The following is a 23513-nucleotide window of genomic DNA, read 5'->3' as shown; positions in this document are numbered from 1 at the left end:
AAAGAAAGATTCCACTGCCACTGCTTCAAACTGGTTCAGCTGGCACAGTATGCTAGAGATGTATTTTGCAACATGTAATTGTAAGCTAAAGTTTTAACAACATGGATCACTTGAATGCTGTAGTAGCATTTTAAAAATTAGTCAACTTTTGTGTTGAGTATATATCAGATTTATTATGACATAAAATTTCAGTGAGGTATAAGGGAAGCCTGATGCCATCTGTGCCTTGGTGCACAGCACGTTTGTTGGTTTAAACCAACTAACAATATTAATAGTTTGTATTAAAATGTATACATTGTATAATTGTAACCTGTGTAAAGTGTAAATTGGCTCCAGAGTTAAAGGAGTCTACAACCTTCACTCACTCATTTACTCATTAACCACATCGTAACAGTCAAGAAAAGATTGCTTCTCACTGGGGATAATGGGTTGAATGAAATTTGCTTCTTTACAGATTGCCTTGCTACAGACCACCTTGTATAACACCTTCTCCTCAAGTTACCTCAACTTAGCAGTACTATCTGAGTCTTTGTTGCTACTTCATAGAAATACTGGCAGGAAGAGAACATTCAAAGCATGATGAGTTTGATGGCAATCCTTTCTCTCCCTGACAGACAAAGTTTTGTTCCAATAAGATACTCACACTAACACTTGAGTTGAGAACTGACGTTAATCCAAAGTGAGATAGTCAGGCATTTGATAACTAATTTGCTCCCCATTTTCAGTGGCAAGGAGCTTTGGGCCTTAAATTTATGCTGTTTGAATGAGTGAATGAAAGATTGAATGAATGAATGAATGATTATTGTCACATACATCTTGAAGATATAATGCAAAGCTGTTTTGTCACCTCAGTCCGGCACCATTTTGATTTGCAACAAGGATGAAAAGAAATTACATTTATAAGTTAATCTTCTGTTCAAATTGGGATCTCAAGCATGCTTCAGGGCTTTTGCAAGGTGTTCCAGTTCTCAAGGAGTCCCACTCTGGGGACAGCAACGATGACATCGATGTCCCAGGAGACCCCAGCTCTGCTGCCACCACCTCGTCAATACTGCCAAGAGTCCAGGCTCTGGGCCTACTTGGAGTCACCACTCTGGGCACTACTTCTGCTAAGAGTCCAAGCTCAGGTCTACTGCCACAAGGAGTCCAGGCTGCAGACCTACCTCTGGTTTGGGAAAAAGACTCCCACATTTCCTAAGCATCAAAGAATTTAATTACCTTTGAATCAAGGTTTATGGAGAATTGTAGACTAACTTTAAGACAAAATATTATTTATAATCATTAAAATAATTTCAGATGTGAAGAGTTACTAATTGGATTATACATTCAAATTGTTTAATGTTGATGTTTAATTAGCAACTCTTTAATCCTAAAATTACCTGAAATTTTAGAGTTCATATAAAGGCGAGGAAAAAAGGTGCCTAGTGGTTATATATAGTAACTGTACTCAAATGTATCCTGACTCACAGCAATCAGAGACATTTTTGCACCGTAGGTGAAAAATAACATGAAATTTAATGTGCCTTCAAGTTCACAGGATGCCCCAAATGTGTCAATGTATTCATTTATAAAATAAAGTCATTTACCTAAAAAGCACTCTGCTGGCCCAAAACATTTTATCAGCATGTAGTCAATCAAAATAGCATTCAGCCCATTCAGCAACAGCACCGTTAATAATATCTACAGTTGAGGCTTCAGGGAGAAGGAGCGGGCATCTTCTTTTTGAGATGCCCTTGAAGGCCAGGTCAGAATAGCAATGGGGCTAGACAGACAAGTGAGCTTTGGCAATCAGAGAGGCGAGTTCAGTAGAGGCATCATCAAAGTTACCCATTGCCTCCAGGTGGATTTTCTAATAGCTAGCATTGTTTTAAAAGGACAACCAATCAGCATGAAGCAGGCAGGAAGACACCTCAATACTCCTGGCTGTACCCCCATTGAGTTGGGGCAGGTCCTATTCTATTAAAACATGGGACATAAAATGGCCAGTAATAATACAGTTGTTTTGAGTGACGGCCCACAGTTGGTCAGTGGTAGACGAGTGCAGAGTAGGTGCGGGGGTGTGGGGGAGGGATTAGGGTGTGGTTGGTTTACTAAAGCTTTTCTTGTCCCTACCATTTGAATTATCCTGAATTGGAATGAAGAAAGCAGACTTGCCTCATAGTGTCCTCTCCCAACATTTTTATAGCTCTCCCACCCCAGCCAAACTACAGAGGGCTGGCAAAATCTCAAATATGCATTTCCATATTTATTTGGGTATCTGTACTCAACTTAACTGGATGTGGAATTTTCATTTAACAGGAGTGAGTGTAATTGGCTTTGCCATTATTTTGACAACAATATTTAAGCCATTGCTATTTTCCAGAGAAAGGCAATACAAGTGGCATGGTGGCTCAGTGGTTAGCACGGAGGAGAAAGTGAGGACTGCAGATGCTGGACATCAGAGCTGAAAAGCGCAGCAGGTCAGGCAGCATTCAAGGAGCAGAAGAATTGACGTTTCGGGTATAAGCCCTTCTTCAGGAATGAGGAAGGTGTGCCAAGCAGGCTAAGATAAAAGGTAGGGAGGAGGGACTTGGGGGACGGGCGTTGGGAATGCGATAGGTGGAAGGAGGTTAAGGTGAGGGTGATAGGCCGGTGAGGGGGTCGGGGCTGAGAGGTCGAGAAGAAGATTGCAGGTCAAGAAGGCGGTGCTGAGTCTGAGGGTTGGGACTGAGAAAAGGTGGGGGGAGCGGAAATGAGGAAGTTGGAGAAATCTACATTCATCCCTTGTGGTTGGAGGGTTCCTAGGCGGAAGATAAGACGCTCTTCCTCCAGGCGTCGTGTTGCCATGGTCTGGCAATGGAGGAGGCCAAGGGCCTGCATGTCCTTGGTGGAGTGGGAGGGGGAGTTAAAATGTTCAACCACGGGGCGATTGGATTGGTTGGTGCGGGTGTCCCAGAGGTGTTCTCTGAAACGTTCCACAGGTAGGTGGCCTGTCTCCCCAATGTATAGGAGTCCACATCAGGTGCAGCGGATGCAGTAAATGATGTGTGTGGAGGTGCAGGTGAATTTGTGATGGATATGGAAGGATCCCTTGGGGCCTTGGAGAGAAGTGAGGGGGGAGGTGTGGGCGCAAGTTTTGCATTTCTTGCGGTTGCAGAGGAAGGTGCCGGGAGTGGAGGTTGGGTTGGTGGGGATTGTGGACATGACAAGGGAGTCGCGGAGGGAGTGGTCTTTCCAGAACGCTGATAGGGAAGGGGAGGGAAATATATCCTTGGTGGTGGGGTCTGTTTGGAGGTGGCGGAAACAACAAAGGATGATACGATGTATCTGGAGGTTGGTGGGGTGGTAGGTGAGGACCAGTGGGGTTCTGTCCTGGTGGCGATTGGAGGGGCGGGGTTCAAGGGCGGAGGAGTGGGAAGTGGAGGAGATGTGGTGGAGAGCATCGTCAACCATGTCTGAGGGGAAATTGCGGTCTTTGAAGAAGGAGGCCATCTCGGTTGTTCGGTATTGCGGAACATTTCAGAGAACACCTCTGGGACACCCGCACCAACCAACCCAACCGAACACTTTAATCCCCCCTCCCACTCCGCCAAGGACATGCAGGCCCTTGGCCTCCTCCATCACCAGACCATGGCAACACGACGCCTGGAGGAAGAGCGCCTCATCTTCCGCCTAGGAACCCTCCAACCACAAGGGATGAATGTAGATTTCTCCAGCTTCCTCATTTCCCCTCTCCCCACCTCTTCTCAGTCCCAACCCTCGGACTCAGCACCGCCTTCTTGACCTGCAATCTTCTTCCCGACCTCTCCGCCCCCCACCCCCTCTCCGGCCTATCACCCTCACCTTAACCTCCTTCCACCTATCGCATTCCCAATGCCCGTCCCCCAAGTCCCTCCTCCCTACCTTTTATCTTAGTCTGCTTGGCACACCTTCCTCATTCCTGAAGAAGAGCTTATGCCCGAAACATCGATTCTCCTGCTCCTTGGATGCTGCCTGACCTGCTGCGCTTTTCCAACAATACATTTTTCATCAGTGGTTAGCACTGCTGCCTCACAGTGTCAAAGACCTGGACTTGATCCCTGCGTCCCACAACTGTCTGTGTGGAGTTTGCATGTTCTCCCATGTTTGCATGGGTTTTCTCCCACAAACGAAGATGTGCAGGCTGGGTGAATTGGCCATGCTAAATTGCCTTGGTGTTCAGTGCATTAGTCAGAGGTAAATATAGGGTAGAGGAATGGGTCTGGGTGGGTTATTCTTTGAAGGGTTGGTGTGGACTTCTTGGCCCAAAGGGCCTATTTCCTCACTGTAGGGAATCTAATTTAAAACAATAATAAAACGCATAACCAGTTAATTGTTTGATAGAACACTGGCAGAATGGTAATTTTTTTTCCCTGGGCATTGCCTTGCTTTTATGTTAAAAATGACATTCTTTCATTCACCTGCACAGGGAAAACTGACTTTGGCTAACTATCTCACCTTAAAAATACAGCATATGCTCAATATTTTATTGACGTATATCCCCTACCTATTCCAGCCCTCATGCCTGATGGGAACCTACAACTTATAGATTAAAGTGCAAGTGTAATTTACCATTTAGCTAAACTGACACCAATTATACATGTAAACATAGAAGTTTATTATATAACATATCCACAGGAAATGCAGACAAACAATTTTATTAATATATTGTTTAGATTTCTTAGTATAATAGTCTTTACAGCATAGATTAAATAAATGCTATACATATGTGAACTGGGATATATAATATCCTAACTACAAAATTACATAAACAGTTAAATTCTGGTTAAATCTGAAACTGCTCTAAAACTGATGGAAGGCTTTTTAATAAAGGTTTTCAGTCCTTTCCAGAGGGAATCAATCAATAGCAGACCAAATACAATTGAAATAAAATACATGCCATATTACGTCGTGAAACTATGAGCTTTCAAAACTTCTGTCTTTAATATATTGGGAGGAGAGTTTAAATAGGTTAAAATTATGTTATGCATGACATGGGAAATCATATGAAAAGCATTCAGTAGTTGCATTTTCTTCTATATTTTAATCTAGTGAAAGAATATTCCATGAATCATTATAAAGTAAAATAATTCCATATTTGTAACTGAGAAAACAAGACGCAACATCGCATATTGAGAAGTTATTGCTAATTGAATTAATGCAATTACTATGAGAACCTACATTTAACTGCACTAACCATTAACAATGACAAAATTTGTTCAGTACTTTTTGTTAAATTGAGAAAATGCCAAAACTAGCAAATATGTTTTTTTCAACTTCAGGTTTGGATGACAAAAAGAGACTTACACAAAATGCTTGGTAGATTTTCATCACCTGCAATTGTCCCAAGACGTTTGGCTGGTTGGTTTTTTCCAAGTTTTCTTTATTGAGCTGATTCACAGCACAGAACTGGTCTATTTCAGCATCTCTAAAGCACATTATCTAATCATTGATCCATTGGGATCTCACTTTGATGGTTCACTTTTGAAGGATAGGTCTTCAAACAATCTCTAACAGCAATATGCTCCTTGGCGATAATCTAGGGCACTCCTTGGATCAGAAGACTGTCAGAATGCCAATAAGAAACTAAACTGGGCTGTGAAAAAATAAGGAAAACAATCAGACAAAAATACCCTACATTTAAAGAGGTTGAGATGATTTCTGACGTTCAATTTTGATGCCTAATCTTGGAGAGAACAAATAGCTCCACTTTATAATCAATGGCACCATTTTAGTTCAATCAAAATATTATTTTCATTCAATTAGCTTTTTTTAAAATGAGAAATAGATGACCTTCCATTGATAAATTGATTTAGCACTGACAACATCACACGTAAAAGTAAAATCCATCCATCTGTGAAGAAAAATGTTCTCACTGTCTTTTCCAAGTATGTAACCAAATATGGCAAGTTTAATTTGACAGCAATATAAAGAATCAAAATGCTAAGCAAATAAAAATATTTGCTATAAAAATGGAAGATATTGGGAAACTCATGAGGTCTGACAGAATCTATGGAGAGAGAAACAAAATTAACATTTTCAAGTCTGAAATTAATCTTCTTTATTGTTCCAAATAATAATTTGCATTATTGATTTCTTTTTTGGTGTGTGTGCACCAATTTCAAAAAAATCATAAAATCCAGAAACTCCTGTTTATTTGTAGTGTGACCCAAAAACAAAATGCAAGCAATACAATATGTCATTTCAAATATTGACAGTCAGTTAGTTTTGAAAATAATTTTCAATAATAACTTGCATTCTTAACAATTGTTCCTTCTCAACAAGATTAGAAAGCTGGTCCAATAACTCTATCGGCAGTCTGTTGAAAATAGTCACGCAATGAGTCTAACTTATTGAACACTTTAGCACTGGTAACATGTGAAAGAGGTGCTTCATGTGCACCTCATCTTCCTCAGCTGACTCATCAAAAGGTGCTGCATTTGTAACTACTTCAACAATGATATTGGTGTGACACAAGCTTCAACAGCATCATCAGCAACAGCTGCAGTCGTCAAAAATCCTTCCATTTCTAATTCTAATTTTGAGAAGGACACAGTGTCAGCATCATCTTCCATGACATTGCAAGGTGGAAATCTATTGAAACTGTTATAATTAGCTTCAAACAATATTACACACACAAAACATATTGAGACATCTAAGATTATTAAAGGATTGGACACTCTGGAGGCAGGAAACATGCTTCCGCTGATGGGTGAGTGCCGAACCAGAGGACACAGCTTAAAAATATGGGGTAGACCATTTAGGACGGAGATGAGGAGAAACCTCTTCACCCAGGGAGTGGTGGCTGTGTGGAGTGCTCTGCCCCAGAGGGCAGTGGAGGCCCAGTCTATGGATTCATTTAAAAAAGAGTTGGATAGAGCTTTCAAGGATAGTGGAATCAAGGGATACGGAGATAAGGCAGGAACAGGATACTGATTAAGGATGATCAGCCATGATCATATTGAATGGTGGGGCTGGCTTGAAGGGCAGAATGGCCTACTCCTGCACCTATTGTCTATTGTCTAAAACAATGCTGGATTGTTTCCTGCTTTACCAATCCCAGGCTTTCTTCAGGATGTTCAGTACTTCAAGCAAGTTGATACTGAAGTTTTCACTGAATTCCAGGCAGATGATTTTCTTATGGACAAGCATTGTGTTATTAAAGCATTTAAAATTACTAACTGAACATCGGTCTATTAGTTGAATAAGTGAAGGGAGAACAACCAATCCAATGGCTTTTCATCCTTCAACATGAGAATAGGCTGATTAATTATCCACAAGGAATAAGATTCTATGTTTTTGGAACGGTATGTGACACTCAAGTTCTTGAACTCATGAATTAAAAACTGTGAAAGTCACCCAGACCTTTTGGTTTGCTTTGCAGCTAACAGGAAAATTGTTGACATGTTTTAAGTGGCTTGGCTTTTAAATAACAAGCCATGTTTTTCATTTTCCAAACTCATTAGCAGCAACAAGAAATGACACTGGTTGTTTTGTTTACTTACCATCAAGTTATGTGAACATAAAAAGCCATTCAGTCCATCATAGTTGATATTCCCTCGGCCTCAACTCCTCTTTAGTGACCACTCCACATAGCCCTCAACTCCCTGGTATTTCAAATACCTATCAACCTTATCTTTAAATATTTTCAAGGATTCAGCCTCCACAATTCTCCGAGGAAGAGAATTCTGAACATTCATAACCTCTTGTAGAAGAAATTCCTATGGTATCACAGTGTTAAATGAGTGTCCACTTATTCTGTTCCTAGTTCAAGATTCCCTCACTAGTGGAATTGAGTGCTGCATTTGTGGAAGTAAGTTTTGTCTGGAGTAGAGATATCAGTGGGATTATATGCTTGAATAAGCCCTTTAATAGGCTTATGCCAGACAACCAGATTTGAAATGGCTATGGATGCGCCTTCCCTACAAAGCTTCTTATCGACAGGTTTATGTCATGATTTAAGCCACAAAAACTACACTTAACCTGGGCTAAAGTTATTCATATTCATTTGAATTTTGCCCATAAAATCTTCTTCTGTCCACGGTACATTTGGGTTAGCTTTAACTGTATGATTCTACCAATGAAACAACACCTTCTCTAATCTTGGATGTTTTTGCAAATTGTGTTTTTTTTGGTAATAGCACTTCATTTTCCACCCTCACTTTGCTAAAATTTTTCGGTGTGTTTGCCCAATTGTTTTACATTGAATTCAACAGTATTTTCTTTTTCCTTTGTCCAGTGCCTTCAATGCTCTGCACTTGGTTTTGAGTTCTTCGAGGTTACGTTTTACTTCTTCACCATGATTCGTCATGATTTTCAACAACAATAGCCAAAACACATACTTCCTTAAACCACAGTAGATGTAATCATGTTGAATAATGGAATGGGCTTGATGGGATAAAAGGCCATCTCCTGCTCCTATTTTCTATGCTTTTATAATATAACTGGGCTACTGCTACAGGGATCCAGAGACATCCATGTCCTAACACCCGAGTAATGGTCACATTAACCAGATGTCTCACAATATTACTAAGCAATGACCACACGCCTTCTGCCTCTCATGTTTATAAATTTGCCCATCCTCCCAAGGACCTGCCCATCCCCTGCAGAGCTCCTTGACCTCCCAAAAATTCATGTGGACACACTGGAGCAACCACACTGCCTCCTGGCCTGAGTATTTGCAGAGGTATCACCCTTCCTCATAAGTTAGCTCATTTACCCTGTCCATTAGCCATTCTCCTCAGCAATGTGCTCTACCCATCATGCTTCAGAACAACGAGTTGTCTGCCAGTGGCTTTCAGCCTCATCACTGACACACCATTGAGAACCATAGCATCAGCCCTTTCTTGCTGAGTTCCCATTATATCAAACCCAAACTTCACACTTCTCCAGGTATTCACCTTAATGACTAGAACTGCCTACCTCTGTTCCTTTAAGATCTGCAAACAGAGATGACAAAGGTGATGGGATGGCTATGGCACATTCCCTCAAGCAACCTGACCTTACCCATCCAGACCCCTCACTACTGGAGACACATGGCCCTGACTGCAATAGCCCTCCTCCCTGGAATGGCTCCAATGAAGATAAATGACTGACCATGACCCTTTTTCTGGAGTAGAGAGGCACAGATCTCTGTGAAAAGCAGCCCTGACTGGACATACGATTGTGACAAAACCTGGGACTGGTATGAAAGGCTGCCTTTGACTGGCCATGCTGGGTCCCCATAGACTTCACTGCAGACTACTCTCCAAAGACTTTCAGAAACGTTGCATTGCCTGCTGCGAGTATGGTGTGAACACTGGGGTATAGTTGCTAGATTAATATGCCACAATGAATTAAGTTATAAAGTATGCACCCTTAACTGACAACTGCTGCACAGCATTGCCACTTGCCTGGTTAGTGGGACTGTGCCAATTACCAATGCAAGGCATGGCAAGTCAAGGCAAGGCATGCATGCCAATAGGCACTGAGTGAGTGAAAACACACTGAGATAGGAAATGAGCAATCCTGGCAGGCAGCCTAGTTCATGCTATATATGGTAACTATACTCAATTCAACCATACATTGCTGAATGCACCCTGTTAGACAAGTCTGATATCCAGGGCATGGTGCATTTGGAGGATGTCAAGATGGTGGAGTGCCAATGTGGGTATATGCAGCTAGTCCTGGGGGATCCTGCCCTTCTCTGCAGATTGCCCATGAGCAAGATGGAGGTCTTTTGCAGCAAGTGTTGAATTGAACCCACAAACAATCCACTGTGGTTTCCATGTTGAGTTTTCCCAACAGATAGTTTGTAAGGCAAATTGATAAGATTGTAGCTCGTGGTAACAAGGCACTTAACAAGCAACGTGCGTCTATTGGAAACTTGCCACTGCCTAGCAAGAATGTCAGGACAGCATCTGAGAAAAGTGAACAAGTACAGAGATATGACATCAATGTCAAGATCAGTCTCACTGAGCAACTTATCTGCTTCTAGCAGTCATCCTGCCAGAGTCCACATCACTCAGAGCCTGATAAGACTCCACCCAGAAACATAAATTGTGACCAAAAGGCAGTTCTTTTGTTAATCATCATTACCAAACTCACCTGACCAACCTACCCTGAGAAATTTATCTAATACCTTACTCACCTGGCACCTTAACCATCCCTTTCATCTGATACATTATCACCTTACTCATCATACAAACTCATTTTTCTTTGCCAAATATGTTGCCAAATAGCCCTTGGGATCCTTAACTCCACCAGTAAGTGTCACAAAAATATGGGTGTGCCTTGGTCTACAACACTACTCCTGTGCTGGTGGATTTACGTACAAATATATGAACAAAAAGCAGGAGTAAATCTGCAATTAAGCCTGCTCAGCTATTTAAAAAGATCATGGCTGATCTGATTGTAACCACAAATCCACACACCTGCCCATTCCCGATAATCTTTCACTCCCTTGCTTTCCACTTCTGCTTTAAAAAATATTCGGAAAATGCTCCTTACCCTTCTCAGGAAGATAGTTCCAAAGAATGGAGGCTGAATGGCCTCCTCCTGCACCATAACAATTCTGCCACTCTGTGAAAGGTTCATATCCCTCTGTGAGAGAAAAAAGATAATCTTCACTCTATTTACAATGAGTGACCCTTACTTTTAAACAGTGACCTCTAATTCTTGGTTCACCTATTGGAGGAAACTCCCAGTCCACGTCTACTCTGTCAAGATTGCTCAGAAACTTAAATGTTTCATTCAACTATTTCTCACTGATTATCTCTCAGGTATACATTTCAGACAAGCCAGATACGGAATCTTGGTCAGGAAAATCAGAGGCAAACATGAGTACTTTTAAAAATGGCAATATTATTCAATTCTGTTCTGATGGACATTCCAATATCTGGGCCAGTATTATTTACCTGACCTTGGTGAACATAAATTAGCATTTTCTTGCAAAAATGACCAAACTTCTAAAAGTTGTTAATTAGCTGTAAAGCATTTTGGCATACCCTATGTTTGTGAAACGTGCTGTATAAATGCAGTTTGGTTTTTTTTTCTTTGATCCTACCCTGAAAGAAAAATGAAAAGTATACCAATGATCAACAAGGTTTCACAATGTAAGCACAAAACCATCAGCTACATTAATAGTACAGAGCAAAAGTCAAACCAATGTATGATGTCAGTTCCATAAAAGGTACACAGTAATAAAAACAATCTAAGTAGCATCACCTTTGTGATTCACAACTCTATTTAATTTGATTTGAAGGTTGTTACATCAAAATAACACCATTAAGTGTGCCAGATGCATTCAGTTTAAGGGTAGGTTTGAGATGTCAAGACTATGGGACAGACTTTCACTGCCAAAAAAGCTCTAATGGGGAATTTCCCATTCTGGTAAGTCCCACCTCAATACAAAGGGTCTCTCGTGTCCAATATTCTCTCTTGGGCAGCGATCTTTCCACCTTGCCCATTCACCCACCACATCCATACACCAACCTAACTCATCCACTCAGCCATTCAATGACTCATCAACTTATCTGTTCACTAGCATTCAAAGACTGGAGCTTTACCTTCATATATGACAGTTGTGGTTTGATTTCAGTCTACTTGCTTTTATTTTAAACGTAGATGCGCTCCCCCTTTCTGTCCTTTGCTAGAATCCTACTGCTGCTTCCAAGCTTGACAGCACCAGATTGACCTTTCAGCTTCCAGAGCCTTACAACATTCACAACTGAGTGGCAAATCTATCCCTCTGGCCATTAATCAGCCAAATGGGGACAAAAATCACATAAGTGACTGCACCCCACTCAGTGTGAAATCTTAATTTCCACGGGAGCCTGACAGTAGTTTTCTAGAATCCACTGTAATTTGTTTCTAAGTTCCTCTGTGCTAAGGATAACAAATCACAAATAATATCCTTCGGAAAAAGTGTAAGAGGAAATTTCACATGAAGTGAGCGATTAAAATTGCTGCCCATTTCAGTTATACTTCCCATCAAAACTTTCTTGAGATAGATTTCATAAATATGAATGACTACTTGTAAAAATTCCAATAAGCATATAAGTCTGTCGTACAAAAAATCCTAAATCTTCTGCACTGATACTGAATTTTTAAACACAGCTTTAGATGGATTTTATACTCAATATTATTAGATTATACATACTACTTCACCACAGAAATCAATAAATGTATCAAAAATAACTGAATGAACTACTTCTACAGGGGCTTTCGAAGAGTCAATACAATCCTGAAACAATGTTGTAAAACAAGCTTCTAATATATTAGGGAATTTCAATATCACTGTTAAATATCTGAATCCATAATAATATAGTGTAGTCTTCTTAAAATCAAATTTAGATTGTTTTGAAATAATTATTAAAATCAAATTATTTCTCAAATCTAAATATGTGTTTATGCCACAGATTCCAGACCCCAGGGTCGAGAGGAACCATTCCTATGTTTCCTGTCCCAGAAGTAACATTGTAAGATAGTTTCACTTCTCAAATTTGCCCTTAGGAAAGTCAGGAATCCACAGGACTGCTTGCAATTGATTAAGTCAGAGGTTGTCAACTTTGTTAAAATATCTGAAGTCCCAACATCATTCCTGGTAGCAGGCTGGTTACCCACCCATTGCCCAGCCTCATTAAATCTCATAGTTGATGGATTGGGGTCAGGTTTGAGACTTTAGAATTGTAGCCTCTGACCTGACTTTGATCCACCTATTTCTCAGCACCAGAAGAAAAGAAGCTTAAATACAAGTACACCACACTAAACTGGTACCAGATCTTTTATGCAGTATTTAATCTAAAGTAAACCATGATCTTAACACTTTATTTTTCTTTTTAAACATGGATGATGGCACAAAGTCTGTTGCAATCCATGTCCGGATGAAAATATAAATATGATCTAATCATGCTCTCCCTAATTGAAACTAATAAATTCATAAATGTCAAAAATTGATAGGTCAATTCTCGGAATGGAGGGACTATCTTATGTTGAAAGATTGGAGCGACAGGGCTTGTATACCCTTGAGTTTAGAAGACTGAGAGGGGATCTGATTGAGACGTATAAGATTATTAAAGGATTGGACACTCTGGAGGCAGGAAACATGTTTCCGCTGATGGGTGAGTCCCGAAGCAGAGGACACAGCTTAAAAATATGGGGTAGGCCATTTAGGACAGAGATGAGGAGAAACTTCTTCACCCAGAGAGTGGTGGGTGTGTGGAATTCTCTGCCCCAGAAGGCAGTGGAGGCCCAGTCTTTGGATTCGTTTAAGAAAGAGTTGGATAGAGCTCTCAAGGATAGTGGAATCAAGGGTTATGGAGATAAGGCAGGAACAGGATACTGATTGAGGATGATCAGCCATGATCATAATGAATGGTGGTGCAGGCTCGAAGGGCAGAATGGCCTACTCCTGCACCTATTGTCTATTGTCTATCCATTGGTTTGTCGAATAGTGATGTTGTTCCAAAGAGATCGGGACAAGATTGTCCCATTTATTATGGCTCTAGACAGGGTACCCCAAATTCTCAAGCTCCCAGTGAGGATGGATGAACTGGCTCCCTTCCTTTATTTGTCCCTCAGTCAGTTGTAACATGATTAATTCACAAAGGGTTCTTTCTTTTGTGGGTGCCTTTCTTCCAGATAAAATAAAGTTATGCTTTAAAATAAACTGATTTAATAAGGCTTTATTGAGTTAATAAAACAGTGAGTTTATTCATCTTTAATCATGGGAAGAAATAACAATGCAATACACATACACAGATTAGGAATGAGAGATGAGGCCAAAAAGATAAAAGTTAAAAAAAAATGTGAATTCAGTCCCTAAATACCAGGGAAAGTAGATAAAAGGACATGGAAGCCATTGGATGATCCCAGAAATACTGATGCTGGGAAGTGAGCAGTTGATTGAAAGGTGCAAAACTTTATAGGTCAACTGAACGGCCTTCTTCCAGGATTTCATTTACTGCAGTTTTGCTTGCTTTCTAGCTTTCAGCAAAGAGAAAGAGACTACCTTTCTCTTTTCTTGCAATGCACAGTAAATTCTGAAAGATAAGATTTGCTTGCATTTGGAGAGTCAAGAACTGAATAAAGATAGTCAGCATGGCTTTGTGCATTGCAATATAGAGCAAGCTAGGAAGAAAGTCAATCACCTCCTCCATTTTGCCAGGGTAAATTTCACCATTTTCTCTGTGATACCTCACACTTTGCTACGGTACCCACTTTCCACCAAGGCTCATGTTCTACCCCTCACACCATTCCTGACAATATCTGTTGTCACTCACTATCAACCACTAACCCTGCACACCCTCTAGGCTTTGCATTCACTCATTGGGACACCTGCCCAACTGCACAGCTGTACCACTCATTCCAGGAGAAAAGCAGGCCAAAACAATGAGACATATTTAAGATGGGTGATGGGCTGCCCAACATTTAGCTCCATACCTGTTATAAGGAGAAGATCCTGACTCTGATCAATCTGAGAGACTGACTGACCACATCCAAGCCCTTGAGCTGGTATTGGAGCCTTCCCCAGACTTACTGTGCCAGGGCATCCTGACCAAAGGCTCTCTCTCATGACTTGGTTGCTGATAAACATGACAGATTCCTGGTTTTATGTTTGAACTAAATTCCAAAGCAATGAAACAGGACTGTTGGGCCTGGTATCACTGCCTGAGGAGCAAGGTGCAAAAGGCAAGACAAGAACAGGACAAAGGAAGCTGTGAACACCTGGTTGGGCTCAGAATGAGTGAGCACTAAGTGAGCAGCCCTGTCCAGTCCATGGGCTCAGTGCATGTTTTTCAGCATGCAATATTGTTGCTGCAGCATTACAGTAAAAGTTGTTGATGCAGCACTGAAATGCAGAAGTGTACTGAAGCGGATTGTAAATGTGCCATGAGGGTTCTTAGGAGCTGGTCACATGTTGGATGCCAATGCCCATGAATATGGCATGCATTTGCTGCTGCCAATGGAATATGCCCTGATGCGTTTGTGCATGGTGTCCCAAATTGAGCAGTGAGCTAAAACTGTAGGCATTGACTTCCATTGCTCTGACTTCCATGTCAAGAATTCTTGGCATTCAGTTTGCTCATGGCTGGTGAGAGGGTAGGAAGTCATATATTAATGAGGCAAGATGTCCAGTTAATAAGGTCATTAACAAACAACAATTTTCTTTATAAGCAACTCCTTAAGTGAACCTTGGTTGACCTTGTGGACCTAGCTCAAAGATGGAGTAAGTTACTCTTGATGTTGAAATAGTCCTTATTAGACTTCTCTCCTGATTCTGTCACACATCTGGCCAAAGCCTGTGTCATTCAGATGTCTATAGATTCCATCCTTTATTTCCAATTCCAATTCCAACTCACTTATGGAGTTCCAAAGACTAACCCAAATTACTGTGTTCATTTTCTTTCTAACCATGCAATGGTCCATGACTCCAAGCTTAATTGTGTACAATTTGTCCACCAGTTTTTCCCAAATGGTGGTGCACAAACATGATCACTAATGATTGATGGCGCATCAATTATTATTCAAGCAGGTATGATCCTGTAAAGAACAATTTAATGCAAGTTACAAAGTTTACACAAGCATGCTGAAAAAATTGTTTGATTCTCCCAGTTAGGAGATGAGGCAAGTGTGAGCTATATCAGTATTACATGCTTGCTATGGATTTGTCCCTCAATTAAAATCAAATCTTCATCACACAAAGGTAACCAAGATAGTCAGATGATTTTTTTTTTAATTTCTAACTCAGCAACATCCATTATAATTAGATTCTCATTAATTTAACAGTTCATTTATTAGCTTACAGACTAATTACAGCACATATTGATTTAGTGTAGTAAATTTTAAAAACATCTTCTCTCAAATAGTAAATGAATTACACAGGTCACTGTCTACAAGGCAAGGCAATTTTCTTTCTGGAAAGGGAAATGAGGGAGCATATTAAATGTTTCTTGAAATTCTGCTTCAGTTGCATAGCCTGTTTGTAACCTGTGCAGGATAGTTCCAATTATTGTACATTCACATTATTGTGCAGCTTAAAAAAATATTGCTTCTACATCCCACAGTTTTTAGAATGCACCCGATCATGGGTTTATTAAATTATATCATTTTAAATTAGGATTCTATTCTTGGGCTGACCAATGGAAAGTGTATTGATCTGCCATTTTCATTTAAATTTTCTTTCTCAATTTATAAAATAGTGTTCACCCTCTTCCCAGATTCATCTCTATTTTTTCTAAAAGCAGCTCACAGTAGCTACAAATATCTATTGTTTAATTTCTAGTCTATAAATTGAGAAGTTCATTGAATTTCAACATCTCAACTGCCATGAGCAGCTACTCACTGAAGTTATTCAGCCCATAACACCAAGAATAAATGCAACAAGTTTTTCTTCACCGTTAGTCATATTTAACTTATTTTAAAATGCATGTGTATACTTATGTGACATTCTCCAATGTCTGGCATATTTGACTTCAGTTGTACTGCACAAATAGGTATGTGTAACACCTCTCTAGAGAACTAAACAACTCAGTCTTTCAATTGCTGCATAAATCTTTGCTTAGTAACTTTCTAAATTGGTTAAGATTATCATTTAATTTCTCTTTAGGATGAAGTGCACTGGTATCAAAATGTACCGATTACTAAATATGTCAGTTTTCTTTTGCCATGACACTGACGTTCTTGATTGTGTATCTTAGAACACAAAAGATAGACGGGTTATCATAATATTCTATTACTATGCAAACTAAGGCCCACAATGTCCACCCTGAGTCAGGTGCACAGAATATGGAGAATATACGGTTCCATAAACACAACTTTTACAATGGCTACCCACACTTTTCTATTTTAAGGTTGGTTTTGAGATGGATAGATAGAAGCTGGGGCCAGTGGAGGCTGCTAGGTGTGGACAGAGCTGATTAGGAAGACCTGCCTTGATGATCCATGAATTAAAAATAAAAGATGAAAGATCCCTTCAGTCCTCAGTCTCCCATGTTTGTATTCCCAAAACCAAAAGTCAACCCATGCCATCTCATTCTCCTTTACCTATGTCCCTTTATAGTCTCCATGGCAAGCTGTCATGCTCAACCCATTTCTATGTCCAGTTATATTTATCATGCCAAGCCATATCTCTGTACTTCCCACCACAGCACTTTATAGCTACCATACCAACTAAGTGCCAAAGGAATGCTAAACCATGCCCATGTTAGTGTTCCCTTAAGTTTTTTTTTACTGGCTGCGCAGACCTCTTGAGGTCCAGGCATGGCAAAGACTTCTGGAACTAGCAGTCAATGCCACGATTGGGGTACCAGCACCGGTTGTCATGCACATAACATCAGAATAACGGAACAACTTAGAGTGAACATTGGCCCACACACACTATACTTTGCTCTTACACCTACCGTACCAACCTATTAAGTACCCAGCATGCACTGACACCAGAAGCCATGGAGAGATGAAATAAAACAAGGATACCATATCGTAGAGTTCTAAGGATTGATTGAAGACTTAATTATATCTAGAAAATTCATGAAAGCCTATTTACTACATCCGTATTCCTTCAACAAAATAATGCTTAATTACATTTAATTCAAGTGCAGTAAACATAAAAATCACTAATCCTAAAAAGAATCCGATACTACGTGTAACTGTCAATCATACTGTGTAATGGAAGGGACCTCATTGTGCTAATAGATAGTTGTAAAATCTGTGATGTAGAAGTAATGTAGGCATAGAATCTATCAGGCTTGTGTCAACAGATTTTTTACAATATTTATTTGTGGGATGTGGCTGTCGTTGGCTGGCTAGCATATATTGCAAGTCTTTAGTTGCCCTTGAGAAAGTGGTGGTGAACTGCCTTCTTGAACCGTTGCAGTTCATCTGCTGTGGGTTGACAGAGAAAGCCATTAAGAAGGGAATTCCAAGATTATGACCCAGTGACAGTGAACGAACAGTGATAGATTTCCAAGTCAGGATATAGTTTCAAGACAGTCACCCTCCAGTCTCAAGTGAATGTTTCAGAGGGGAACTTGAAGGTGGTTCTGCTGCCCTGTGCTTTGAAATGGAAGTGGTCATGGATTGGGAAGATGCTGTCTGAGGACCTTTGGTGAATTTCTGCAGATGGTACACACTGCTGCTACAAAGCATCATTGGTGAGGGAGTGGATGTTTGCAGCTTTGTTCTTGATGCTGTCAAACTTTTTGAGTGTTGTTGGAGCTATTCCCAACCAGACAAGTGGGGAATATTCCTGACTTAAGCCTTATAGATGGTGGACAGATTTTGGGGAGTCAGAGGTGAGTTACTCATTGCAGTATTCCTAGCCTCTGACCTAGTGTTGTAGTCATTATGTATATATAGCAAAGCAAATTGTGTTTTGGTCAATGGTAATTCCCAGGATGTCGATAGTGTAGGATTCAACAATGGTAACAATTGAATGTCAAAGGGCAATGGTTAGATTGTCTTTTATTGTTGATTGTCACAGCCTGACATTCGTAAGGCGTGAACATTGCTTGTCACTTGACCATAAGACCATAAGACCATAAGACATAGGAGTGGAAGTAAGGCCATTCGGCCCATCGAGTCCACTCCGCCATTCAATCATGGCTGATGCGCATTTCAGCTCCACTTGCCAGCATTCTCCCCGTAGCCCTTAATTCCTCTAGACAACAAGAACCTATCAATCTCAGCCTTGAAGACATTTAGCGTCCCGGCTTCCACTGCACTCCGTGGCAATGAATTCCACAGGCCCACCACTCTCTGGCTGAAGAAATGTCTCCGCATTTCCGTTCTGAAATGACCCCCTCTAATTCTAAGGCTGTGTCCACGGGTCCTAGTCTCCTCGCCTAACAGAAACAATTTTCTAGCATCCACCTTTTCAAAGCCATGTATTATTTTGTACGTCTCTATTAGATCTCCCCTTAATCTTCTAAACTCCAACGAATACAACCCCAGTATCCTCAGCCGTTCCTCATATGCTAGACCTGTCATTCCAGGGATCATCCGTGTGAATCTCCGCTGGACACGTTCCAGTGCCAGTATGTCCTTCCTGAGGTGTGGGGACCAAAACTGGACACAGTACTCCAAATGGGGCCTAACCAGAGCTTTATAAAGTCTTAGTAGTACATCTCTGCTTTTATATTCCAACCCTCTTGAGATAAGAGACAACATTGCATTCGCTTTCTTAATCACAGACTCAACCTGCATGTTTACCTTTAGAGAATCCTCGACTAGCACTCCCAGATCCCTTTGTGCTTTGGCTTTATTAAGTTTCTCACCATTTAGAAAGTAGTCCATTCCTATATTCTTTTTGCCAAAGTGCAAGACCTCGCACTCGCTCACGTTAAATTCCATCAGCCATTTCCTGGACCACTCTCCCAACCTGTCTAGATCCTTCTGTAGCCTCCCCACTTCCTCAGTACTACCTGCCTGTCTACCTAACTTTGTATCATCGGCAAACTTCGCTAGAATGCCCCCGGTTCCCTCATCCAAATCATTAATATATAATGCGAACAGCTGTGGCCCCAGCACCGAACCCTGCGGGACACCGCTCGTCACCGGCTGCCATTCTGAAAAAGAACCTTTTATCCCAACTCTCTGCCTTCTGTTAGATAGCCAATCCTCAATCCATCCCAGCAGCTCACCTCGAACACCATGGGCCCTCACCTTGCTCAGCAGTCTCCCGTGTGGCACCTTATCAAAGGCCTTTTGAAAGTCCAGATAGACCACATCCACTGGGTTCCCCTGGTCTAACCTACTTGTTACCTCTTCAAAAAATTCCAACAGGTTTGTCAGGCATGACCTCCCTTTACTAAATCCATGTTGACTTGTTCTAATCAGACTCTGCTCTTCCAAGAATTTAGAAACCTCATCCTTAATGATGGATTCTAGAATTTTACCAACAACCGAGGTTAAGCTGATTGGCCTATAATTTTCCATCTTTTGCCTTGATCCTTTCTTGAACAAGGGGGTTACTACAGCCATCTTCCAATCGTCCGGGACCTTTCCTGACTCCAGTGACTCTTGAAAGATCTCAACCAATGCCTCTGCTATTTCCTCAGCAACCTCTCTCAGAACTCTAGGGTGTATCCCATCGGGGCCAGGAGATTTATCAATTTTAAGACTTTTTAACTTTTCTAGCACTATCTCTTTCGTAATGGCAACCATACTCAACTCAGCCCGGTGACACCCTTTAATTTTTGGGATATTACTCCTGTCTTCCACTGTGAAAACTGACGCAAAGTACTTGTTAAGTACTTGTCAGCTCAAGCCTCAATATTTTCCAGATTTTGTTGCATTTGAACAAAGAATTGCTTCAGTATTTGAGGAGTCGTGAATGATGATCATTGTGTAATCATCAGCAAACATCCCTGCTTTTGATTTGATGAAAGAGGTAAGTTCATTGATGAAGAAGCTAAAGATGGTTGGGCCAAGAACAATACCCTGAGGAACTGCTGCAGAGATGTCCCCTGGAGCTGAGATGACTGACCTCCAACCATCATAACTATCTTCCTATGTGTCAGGGATGACTCCAACCAACTAAGAATTTGCCCTCTGATACCCATTGATTCCAGTTTCCATTGTTGCTACACTCAGTTGACTGCTACATTGATGTTAAGGGCTGTCACTGTCACCTCACCTCTGGAACTCAGATCTTCTATTCATATTTGAACCAAGGCTGTAGTGAGGTCAGGAGCTGTGGGCCTTGGTGGAACCCAAACTTAAACAGCAAGAAATCATTATAACACCATACCTTTGAGAAAAGCTTGGAACCCAGCAGAGTTAAATACCTTGATGGCTTTGACAGATTCAACAGTTTTTGACAATTTCAATGTGTTCAGACATTTCTTTGATGAACAACAGTTCACATTAGTTTATATACATTTTACGCATTTTCATATCTACTTGTGATGAGCCCTTAGAACATCAAACCTCTCCCAAAAGGCAATTAACTCTCCCTGAAGTGTTCTGTAATTATCACAAAAAAGGTAGTTTAACTATTAAAAGTGCCCCCCTGACAATTCCAAAGAGCTCCAACAATGTTCAGATATTTTTCCTTCCATGTTTTCTCAACACACTTCAGATTCCACACACCTACTTCAGGAAAATCCAACAAGTGAAGGCAGCTGCTGATTTACACAGACTGCTACATCCATGAACAAAGGATATGGAATTTTAGAGTTGACCCTCATTCCTCACGCTATGATTATGCAGGGGCATTCTTCAATGTCAGTGAATCAAAGTCCTAGAACTCCCTAACAGCATGTGTCTACCTGTAACATATGGGCATCAGTGGTTCAAGAAGGCAGTTCAGCATTACCTTCTCAAGTGCAACTAAGGATGGGCAATAAATGCTGATTGAGCAAATGACACCATGTCCACGAGTGAATTGAAAAGAAGAAAAATAAGAGCAGGAGTCAATCATTCAGCCCTTCGCACCTGGTCCACCAGTTAACATGGTCATGGCTTATCATTTGATCCGATGGCCTATTCCTCTTATGCGCTGATCCCTTTAGACCCAAGTGCCAAATATACCTTCTTGAATTCAAACAATGTTTTGGCCTCATTTGTTTTCTGTGGAAGCAAGTTCCCCAGGTATACCATCCTCTGGGTGAATAATTTCTCCTCATCTCAGTCCTGAATGGTTTAACCCATATCCTTAAACTATGACCCCTGGTTCTGGGCTCCTAGTCATCAGGAACATTCATCCTTCACCTAACATGTCAAAGCCCCATTACACCTTTTTTGGTTTATATCTTACCTCATTCTTTTGAATGCTGGTGAATATAATCCTAGCTGTTTAAACCTCTCTTCTTATGTCAGTCCTGGAATCCCAGGAATCAGTCTCGTCACTGCACTCCCTCTGTAGCAAGAGCATCCTTCCTCAAATAAGGAGATGAAAACTGCATAAAATATTTGAGAAGTGGTCTCACCAAGTCCTTGTATAATTATAGCAAAACACTTCTGCTCCTGTATTGCAATCCACTCACTATGAACACCAACACACCATTTGCTTCCGAAGTGGGTAACCTCACATTATATTGCATCTGTTATGCATTTGCCCGCTTATTCAACTTGTCAAAATTACAGTGAAACAACTCTGCATCCTCCTCACAGCTTACCCTCTTACTCAGATTTATGTCAATCTTGTAGATATTACATTTGGTTCCCTCATCCAAATCATTAATACATATTGTGAATAGCTGAGTTCTGAGCACTGATCCCTGCAGTACTCTACTACCCACTGTTTGCCACTCAGAAAAAGACCTATTCATTCCAACTCGTTGTTTCCTGTTTTATCCATCTCAATATATCAAATCCAATCCCATGTGCTTTAATTTTACACACAAATGTTTTATATATAACTTTGTCAAAAGCTTTCTGAAGTCCAAATAGACCATGTCCACAGGCTCTTCCCATCAACTGTATGAGTTACATCCTCAAAGTATTCCAGTAGATTTGTCTAGAATGATTTGCCTTTCAATATTCTCTGCTGATTCTGTAACTGTTTTCCAAATGCATAGCCATTAAATATTTTATGATTGACTCGAGAATGTTCCTGATGACTGGGAGCCCAGAACCAGGGGTCATAGCTGACATCCTCACTACCGATGTCAGGCTGATTGGTCTATAATTCCTGGTTTTCTCTCTTCCTCTGTTCTTAAACAGAGGGGTTACTTTTGATATTCTCCAATCTGCAGCAACTGTTCCAGAGTCTATATAACGCCCCTCTATTTGAAAATTCAGCTCTACGTCTCCAGCCAGTCAGGTGTGCAATTGAAAATCTTTTTTTAAAATAATGATTCACGGGATGTGTGTGCTCTGGGAAGAATGGTGTGCATTATTTACTTTGCATTACCATGGACAGAATTTTTTTGGGAGGTGCAATTTCTTGCCCAGGCAGTCAAAGAATCAATGGGACACTCATGCCCTCTGATACTAATCACACTGTAGACATTTAAATGCTCCAAGGATTGTTTATTAGCTGGAGACCTGATTATTGCCTTTCACTTAAGCGGACTACCTACATCAGGTCTGCTGGTCCTCTAATCAACTCACAGCTTTGCAATTCCAACTGCACTAGGAACAGCAATGGCCAGGACTGGGTCTATTAGCAGTCCCATTGTAAACGAACCAAGCTTCAGGAAGAGGTTGGTGCAGGGAGATCTCACTGTGCGTAGGGAGATGAACGACTAGGAAAGTGGGGAAAGACAAAGGGAGGGTGCACCCTTCAATGGCAGATACTTCTAAATAAAGGAATTGTGAGCATTGTTGCTGAGTTGGCAGATGACTCAAGATAGATAGCACTGAGGAAGCAGTGAGGCTGCACAAGGATTTGAACAGGCAAGAAGAGTGGACAAAGAAGTAGCAGAAAAACCATGTGGGAAAGTCTGAAGCTGTGGATGTAGGTTTGCTCACTGAGCTGGAAGGCTCACTTTTCAGACATTTTGTCACCCTACTAGGTAACATCTTCAGTGAGCCTCCGGATGAAGCCCTGGTTGTATAGAACCTATTCTATTTATGTGTTTGGGTTTCCTTGG

The 23513-nt window shown here is 40.9% G+C and overlaps 1 protein-coding gene across 3 annotated transcripts in view; it reads right to left on the bottom strand.

The window, feature by feature from the left end:
- Positions 1–23513, bottom strand: part of thsd7ba (thrombospondin, type I, domain containing 7Ba) — a 908760-nt gene that overhangs the window by 834436 nt on the left and 50811 nt on the right. For all 3 annotated transcript variants that reach the window (XM_072579697.1, XM_072579699.1, XM_072579698.1), the window contains exon 2: positions 5305–5593. The gene's annotated coding sequence lies outside the window, so the exon portion shown is untranslated. The remainder of the gene's footprint in view (positions 1–5304; positions 5594–23513) is intronic.

Source organism: Chiloscyllium punctatum, chromosome 10 (genome assembly GCF_047496795.1).
Source record: "Chiloscyllium punctatum isolate Juve2018m chromosome 10, sChiPun1.3, whole genome shotgun sequence".
Lineage (NCBI taxonomy): Eukaryota > Metazoa > Chordata > Chondrichthyes > Orectolobiformes > Hemiscylliidae > Chiloscyllium > Chiloscyllium punctatum.
Note: the sequence above shows the minus strand (reverse complement) of the source record. Positions and strands in the feature narration are given on the sequence as shown.